Raw genomic sequence first — 9,742 nt, forward strand, 5'->3', positions numbered from 1 at the left:
ACGCTATAATTTCTGAAGAGATAAGAAAATCCTTAAATTTGAATTTATGAAATTGGATTGCATTCTAGAGATACATTGTCTTGCCCCTTTATAATTAAAAAAAATATGATATCAAATTTAAAGCCTCTAATTTGAATACCATAAAAAATGGCAAAAAAAGAGCAAAATTTGTGTGACTATTGAAGCTGTACTGTCTTCCTTTTATGGTGAGCTGCTTCTGTAACTATAGAAAGGGATTTAGATAAAACTATCATTTATCGCATCACAACAAAGCTTATATTGCAGTGAAATGTTACAAAGGATCCTCTTTCTGATTAAAAGCGTTGTTCTGGGTAAAAAAGCAAAGAAAAATGCATGGCGCCAAGTAAACATTTTCCTCTTTGCTCACACCGTTAAATTGAATATGACTTTGATTCAAAAGAACCATGTAAAAGGATAAACATTTATTGACAAATTTAAATAATCAAATGTAATATGTAAAAATACCACACGAGTGTTGAATACATATTTTGTTTTTTTAAGATCATAATTCCAATACAATCATCACATATTTAGTACATACCGCGCGAAAATTTATTTTCCGCTTTTGTTTGGTTCTAATTGTTCTTGAAAATGTGTTTTAAAATGATTTAAAAAAAACGATAAATTTTAAGTTTTTATCATAATTTTCATAAATAACCTGTTCATATTAAAACAATCCCTCACCTATTTCTTATTAACCTTTTTATTGTCTAGTTATTACTATCACAACGGTAGAATTATTTTGATCATTGCATATTGGAATATATGACTTACATAGTTCTGAACAAAAGTTTTCATTATAAAATACAGCGGCTCATTCTGATTCTTCCAAAATGAAAATGAGAGTAAAAATAAGGAAAATTTTGAAAACAAATCATTGAAAATATTTTTTAGTCAATCGGTTAAATAATATAATAATAATAATAGAAAAATAAAATCCTTGGTGTTTTGCTTCGACGGGTTTAACATATGTTTGCAACACGTGGACCTTAGGAGGCCGGGTGGTCAACTAATTACCCATCTGATCTGCCTTAACCTTTTTTATTTGATATTTATGGCCATAAGCTATCATTTAATAAAAAAAACCAAAATATTTTGGGTTTAAGATTTGAACACTTCCTAATATCTTGATACAGTTTCATTTAATGCAGGTAAATATTATAACCTAACAATGGCTGCGAATATTCAGCCCTCCTCTTAAGGAATGTCCTGCCATTAACCTCGTGATTGCAACAATATTAGTAACAGCTGTAATTAATTAAAGATGTCCTTCCACTAAACTCTTTTCCTTAACAATCGTCATAAAACATACTTGATTACAATGAATTATTTCGTTTTTATGTAAAATCTTCTATTCTAAATCTGAATTGGCATTGACTATGCTTTAGCTGCCGTCAAGATTTACAACCTTATAAAAAATGGCAATCTTATGCATTTTTTGGCTCCTCGGTGTTTGCAGAGCACGGCATTTACTTGGATTTTGCGGTCCAATTACTGTCTCAATCCTAGCCTCCAACGTGCTTTCAGTTCAAATTCATTTATTCGTAAGCTTCTGTAAATCGATGCATCTGCTATTTACTTTGATCTCGGTCATAACAATTACAACTGAAAGCTTTTATTTATTTCAATTGATTTCCCTTTTCCAAGACATTTAAATCATGTTCGCTGAGAACGTCTTAGTAAATGGGTTATTCAATACACTGATGTTGATTTCATTTTAAGGTGGAATAACACATCATCACAAAATGACTGATCGAAACGACATTTCGTTTAATTAAAAGAATTTTATGGACTGAAAGATGTAACTTACTCCATAGCCGAGTGGATAAAGTGTCGGACTTGTGATCCGTAAATCCCGAGTTCGAATCCCGCAGGGGCTTTTGTTGTTACTTACTAGAATAATTATTTTAGATACTCATTTTTTATCCCCAAACTGCAAATTTTTCGCTTAAAATTTGACATTTGAACAGTTTATTTATCATTATATCTTTCATTATCAAAAAAATTCCTGTTAATTTGAGTGACTTTTTCCAGGTGTGTTATTCCACCTTAATTGCCGTCCAATGTATGGAACACAATTGGGTGACACGAAGGAAAGATTAACACTGGAATAAGTGCTTTGAGAAACCTTATGCTTGGTTCCACTGTCGTTTTTTTCCACATCTATTAAGAACCCTACGATTGACATATCGTAACTGATCGTGGACTTTTCCTTAATTTTAGGATATAGGTACGAGGTGGTGCATATCGATACGACCTTATGCGATAATCCGAACATCACAACCGATACGACGATATGTTCATCACAAAGCGATGCGATGGGGAATGACCGTTTCCGTTACGCTACAATTTAAATTAAAAGATTTTAATTGTGTTTCAAATCGTGATTGTGGTAATGTAGTATTTAGCAAATAGGACCAATCTGTAAATATTTACGGAAATATAATTATGAATTATTTTTTTTTAAAAATGGCTCACTACACCGTGAAATATTTTCTCAAATCAGCAGAAAATTACTTGATTATGATAAATATCATAATGGATAAGAAGTATTTAAGTCTAATAGGATAATTAATGTGCAATTTGGGGTGAAAAATAATATTTTTAAAACCTTAATTCAGTTAACATGACAAAAGCTTTATACGGATTCGACCTCATAATGGCAATCGGTTTTTAGAACGCAGTTCGCAATTGAATAGTGGAACTGCGTTCTATAGAACGCAGTTCGCAATTCAAAATTTAGTGCGATTGAATAGTGAACTGCGTTCTATCTAGAACGCAGTTCGCAATTCAAAATTTAGAATTCATATTTGGGGCCCGCTTGCCTTATATGCAATTGAATAGTGAACTGCGTTCTATAGAACGCAGTTCGCAATTCAAAATTTAGTGCGATTGAATAGTGAACTGCGTTCTATCTAGAACGCAGTTCGCAATTCAAAATTTAGAATTCATATTTGGGGCCCGCTTGCCTTATATGCAATTGAATAGTGAACTGCGTTCTATATAGAACGCAGTTTGCAATTCAAAATTTAGAATTCATACTTGGGGCCCGCTTGCCTTATATGCAATTGAATAGTGAACTGCGTTCTATAGAACGCAGTTCGCAATTCAAAATTTAGTGCGATTGAATAGTGAACTGCGTTCTATCTAGAACGCAGTTCGCAAATCAAAATTTAGAATTCATATTTGGGGCCCGCTTGCCTTATATGCAATTGAATAGTGAACTGCGTTCTATAGAACGCAGTTCGCAATTCAAAATTTAGTGCGATTGAATAGTGAACTGCGTTCTATCTAGAACGCAGTTCGCAATTCAAAATTTAGAATTCATATTTGGGGCCCGCTTGCCTTAAATGCAATTGAATAGTGAACTGCGTTCTATAGAACACAGTTCGCAATTCAAAATTTAGTGCGATTGAATAGTGAACTGCGTTCTATCTAGAACGCAGTTCGCAATTCAAAATTAAGAATTCATATTTGTGGCCCGCTTGCCTTATATGCAATTGAATAGTGAACTGCGTTCTATAGAACGCAGTTCGCAATTCAAAATTTAGAATTCATACTTGGGGCCCGCTTGCCTTATATGCAATTGAATAGTGAACTGCGTTCTATCTAGAACGCAGTTTGCAATTCAAAATTTAGAATTCATACTTGGGGCCCGCTTGCCTAATATGCAATTGAATAGTGAACTGCGTTCTATAGAACGCAGTTCGCAATTCAAAATTTAGTGCGATTGAAAAGTGAACTGCGTTCTATCTAGAACGCAGTTCGCAATTCAAAATTTAGAATTCATACTTGGGGCCCGCTTGCCTTATATGCAATTGAATAGTGAACTGCGTTCTATCTAGAACGCAGTTCGCAATTCAAAATTTAGAATTCATACTTGGGGCCCGCTTGCCTTATATGCAATTGAATAGTGAACTGCGTTCTATCTAGAACGCAGTTCGCAATTCAAAATTTAGAATTCATACTTGGGGCCCGCTTGCCTAATATGCAATTGAATAGTGAACTGCGTTCTATAGAACGCAGTTCGCAATTCAAAATTTAGTGCGATTGAAAAGTGAACTGCGTTCTATCTAGAACGCAGTTCGCAATTCAAAATTTAGAATTCATACTTGGGGCCCGCTTGCCTTATATGCAATTGAATAGTGAACTGCGTTCTATCTAGAACGCAGTTCGCAATTCAAAATTTAGAATTCATACTTGGGGCCCGCTTGCCTTATATGCAATTGAATAGTGAACTGCGTTCTATCTAGAACGCAGTTCGCAATTCAAAATCTAGAATTCATATTTGGGGCCCGATTGCCTTATATGCAATTGAATGGTGAACTGCGTTCTATCTAGAATGCAGTTCGCGATTCAAAATTTAGAATTTATATTTGGGACCCGATTGCCTTATATGCAATTGAATAGTGAACTGCGTTCTAGAACGCAGTTTGCAATTCATTTTTGGGGCCCGAAATTTTCAGGGGCATCTACTAGTGGTATTTCACTACTTCTGTGAAATTTGGTGATGCAGTAATCTATAGTTTTTGAGATCTGTATGGTGTCCGGATAGGGCCATTTGCATTAGCGCGACATCGCGTTCAGATAAACGAGACATTGCGCTAACACATGTACACAACACACCGTCGCGCTAACGCAACTTTGCACAACACGCCGTCGCGCTACCACAACTTTGCACAACACGCCGTCGCGCTAACACAACTTTGCTTAACACGCCGTCGCGCTAACGCAACTTTGCAAGTTTCACAGTCTAGTAGGAAGTCGTGTCCGGAAATATTAGACTGCGCATGCTGAAATATGCATGCACGCAAGCATGGATAAAAAATAAATAAAATGTACTTTGAAATACATGTATATATATTATTTTCATTTATTATCAGTGCATATGAATAAAAATATAGTTACTAGTGTGTCACTAGATAAGGATATGAATTTCGTGGATCATTGTTTAGTTGATCCACGAAATTAGATATTCATTGAAGAGCAATCTTAATTAACATTTTGTATTGATAGGTTCATTGGCCACTAATTGACGTTTACTTGATATTGTGATTTTCACTTTATCCACGAAAATTGATGCCCTTGAATATTAATGAAACCACAGTATTCAATTGCATATAAGCCCGATTCTCAGAAACTATAGATAACTGCATCACCATATTTTCACAGTGGTAGTGAAATACCACTAGTAGATGCCCCTGAAAAATTCAGGTCCCAAATATGAATTCTAAATTTTGAATTGCGAATTGCTTTCTAGATAGAACGCAGTTCACTATTCAATTGCATATAAGCCCGATTCTTAAACATAGGTAATAACAGATTACAAAGCTCACCGAGACGAGGGATCACCTTTTTGAGGAATCACCTTTATGAGACCACCTTTATCATATTATTTGAAAATCATAGTTAATGATCTTGGATATACATGGATACTGTTTTGACAAAATATCGTATAACAATATCATATAATAAAAATTGTATAATATTTATATGTTCATTTCATAGGGTATTATATGATACAATGTTTATCAATACGATAATATAAAATACTATATTGCATCCTATGATACCAGTACAATATATATCATATATTACAATAAAATACTGTAATAAATAATGATGAAATATGATATTGTAACATATGATATGACATTGTATCTTGTTATACATTATTGTATTTGATCACATAATACAATATCATAATATATTATGATATTGATATGATATGATACATTATAATAATATATGATACAATATCATATCACATAATGCATCACAATATTATACTGTATAATATTATAGCATGATATTGCATTGTATGATATTGCATCATATTTGATACAATGTAGGATATTGTATCATATGATACAATAAAATTAGCTACAACATTGTATCATATCAATTGATACAATATGATGTGATATAGTACTATATTATATCATACAATATCATAGTATACGTTATTGTATTATATGATAAAATATCACATTATACAATATCATATAATACATTTTCATATATTGATATAATAATATATTATATAAACTAATCTCATTTTATACAATATCGTATCATATGATATGATATATATTATACAATATCATATCATATGATACTATATTATGTTGCAATATCATATGAAATAGCATGTGCTAACATATAATATATGTGATATTATACAATATCATATTATACAATATTGTATCATAATAAACAATACTATACATAACAATATCACAATACAATATCATATCATAATGAACAAAAAAAATTGATACAATATCATATCGTATCATATGATATGATATGATATGATATATATTATACAATATCATATCATATGATACTATATTATGTTGCAATATCATATGAAATAGCATGTGATAAAATATAATATATGTGATATTATACAATATCATATTATACAATATTGTATCATAATAAACAATACTATACATAACAATATCACAATACAATATCATATCATAATGTACAAAAAAAATTGATACAATATCATATCGTATCATATAACTTTTTACAATATAATATATGATATAATATTGTATCATATAAAACAAAAGTGTATCATATCATACAATACTATATCATAGGAATCATATTATATCATTTAACAACGAACACATCTATCAAGCAGGTTTTAGATAGGATAATTTTTTTTAGCATCCTTGATAATGGAGATCTGCATCTGAAGGTACCTCTGCAGTTCATTAATATTATAGTTAAATCAACTATGCAAGCTATTATCTATAAAATATGTGACCTGTTCCAAAAAAACAAATCTCATCCAGCATCCGAAACATACGCCTCAGATTCAGCATTCAAGCCTGCCAGGTGCATCAGTATCATAAGACGTATCATCCATGCAAGTTTTATGAAGTTAGGACCAGTAATAACTAAGATATAATCATCAGAGGGCACCTGCTCCAAAAACTTTAACAAACTCTAAAAACCATAACCTCATCCAGCATCTGAAACCTAAGGCTCAGATTCAGCATTCAAGCCTGCCAGGTATATCAGTATCATAAGACGCACCATCTATGCAAATTTAGTGAAGATAGGACCAGTAATAACTAAGATATAATCATCAAAGGGCACCTGCTCCAAAAACTTTAACCAGCTCTAAAGACCTTAACCTCATCCTGCATCTGAAACCTAAGGCTCAGATTCAGCATTAACGCATGTCTGATGCATCAGTATCATAAGATGCACCATCCATGCAAGTTTGGTAAAGTTAGGACCAGTAGTAACCTATAAATTGCTATCAAAGGGCACCTGCACCAAAAACTTTAACTTGCTCCAAAAACCTTCACCTCCTCCAGCATTTGAAACTCATGGCCCTGATTCAGCATTCAGGTCTTCAAGTCCATGAGTAGGTCAAGATGCACCATCCATGCAAGTTTGGTGAAGATAGGACAAGTAATAACTTAGATACAGGACCTGCACCAAAAACTTTAACCAGGTTCGGACGCCGACGCCGACGCCGAGGGTATAGCATAAGCTCCCCCCGACTTCGTTTCGGTGAGCTAAAAACTACCCAAATATGAATTCTAAATTTGAATTGCGAACTGCGTTCTAGATAGAACGCAGTTCACTATTCAATTGCATATAAGGCAAGCGGGCCCCAAATATGAATTCTAAATTTTGAATTGCGAACTGCGTTCTAGATAGAACGCAGTTCACAATTCAATCGCACTAAATTTTGAATTGCGAACTGCGTTCTATAGAACGCAGTTCACTATTCAATTGCATATAAGGCAAGCGGGCCCCAAATATGAATTCTAAATTTTGAATTGCGAACTGCGTTCTAGATAGAACGCAGTTCACTATTCAATCGCACTAAATTTTGAATTGCGAACTGCGTTCTATAGAACGCAGTTCACTATTCAATTACATATAAGGCAAGCGGGCCCCAAATATGAATTCTAAATTTTGATTTGCGAACTGCGTTCTAGATAGAACGCAGTTCACTATTCAATCGCACTAAATTTTGAATTGCGATCTGCGTTCTATAGAACGCAGTTCACTATTCAATTGCATATAAGGCAAGCTGGCCCCAAGTATGAATTCTAAATTTTGAATTGCGAACTGCGTTCTAGATAGAACGCAGTTCACTATTCAATTGCATATAAGGCAAGCGGGCCCCAAATATGAATTCTAAATTTTGAATTGCGAACTGCGTTCTAGATAGAACGCAGTTCATTATTCAATCGCACTAAATTTTGAATTGCGAACTGCGTTCTATAAACGCAGTTCACTATTCAATTGCATATAAGGCAAGCTGGCCCCAAGTATGAATTCTAAATTTTGAATTGCGAACTGCGTTCTAGATAGAACGCAGTTCACTATTCAATTGCATATAAGGCAAGCGGGCCCCAAGTATGAATTCTAAATTTTGAATTGCGAACTGCGTTCTAGATAGAACGCAGTTCACTATTCAATTGCATATAAGGCAAGCGCGCCCCAAATTATGAATTCTAAATTTTGAATTGCGAACTGCGTTCTAGATAGAACGCAGTTCACTATTCAATCGCACTAAATTTTGAATTGCGAACTGCGTTCTATAGAACGCAGTTCACTATTCAATTGCATATAAGGCAAGCGGGCCCCAAATTATGAATTCTAAATTTTGAATTGCGAACTGCGTTCTAGATAGAACGCAGTTCACTATTCAATCGCACTAAATTTTGAATTGCGAACTGCGTTCTATAGAACGCAGTTCACTATTCAATTGCATATAAGGCAAGCGGGCCCCAAATATGAATTCTAAATTTTGAATTGCGAACTGCGTTCTAGATAGAACGCAGTTCACTATTCAATTGCATATAAGGCAAGCGGGCCCCAAATATGAATTCTAAATTTTGAATTGCGAACTGCGTTCTAGATAGAACGCAGTTCACTATTCAATTGCATATAAGGAAAGCGGGCCCCAAATATGAATTCAAAATTTTGAATTGCGAACTGCGTTCTAGATAAAACGCAGTTCACTATTCAATCGCACTAAATTTTGAATTGCGAACTGCGTTCTATAGAACGCAGTTCACTATTCAATTGCATATAAGGCAAGCGGGCCCCAAGTATGAATTCTAAATTTTGAATTGCGAACTGCGTTCTAGATAGAACGCAGTTCACTATTCAATTGCATATAAGGCAAGCGGGCCCCAAGTATGAATTCTAAATTTTGAATTGCGAACTGCGTTCTAGATAGAACGCAGTTCACTATTCAATTGCATATAAGGCAAGCGAGCCCCAAATATGAATTCTAAATTTTGAATTGCGAACTGCGTTCTAGATAGAACGCAGTTCACTATTCAATCGCACTAAATTTTGAATTGCGAACTGCGTTCTATAGAACGCAGTTCACTATTCAATCGCGAACTGCGAACTGCGTTCTAAAAACCGATTGCCACTCATAATCTGCGGTTCAGAAGACCAACACTTTTTTTTTTTATCTTGAAGACCTATAATTTAACCACTGAGCTACGACGATATGCAACCCAATATAACGATATAAACAGTTTAACAAAACATTTAAATCGCCATCTTGTGACGTAGTGTCTTAAAAAGTATAAGTGTAGGTGTAGTGAGGTACCTTATATTACATGTATTTGTTTGATAGTTTGTAAATGTAATCGGCACATCCTTAAACTATACAAAAATGAAAGGGTTAACAGTCATTGAAACATTTATAAAAAAAATC

Source organism: Crassostrea angulata, chromosome 9 (genome assembly GCF_025612915.1).
Source record: "Crassostrea angulata isolate pt1a10 chromosome 9, ASM2561291v2, whole genome shotgun sequence".
In the NCBI taxonomy this organism is placed as follows: Eukaryota; Metazoa; Mollusca; class Bivalvia; order Ostreida; family Ostreidae; genus Magallana; species Magallana angulata.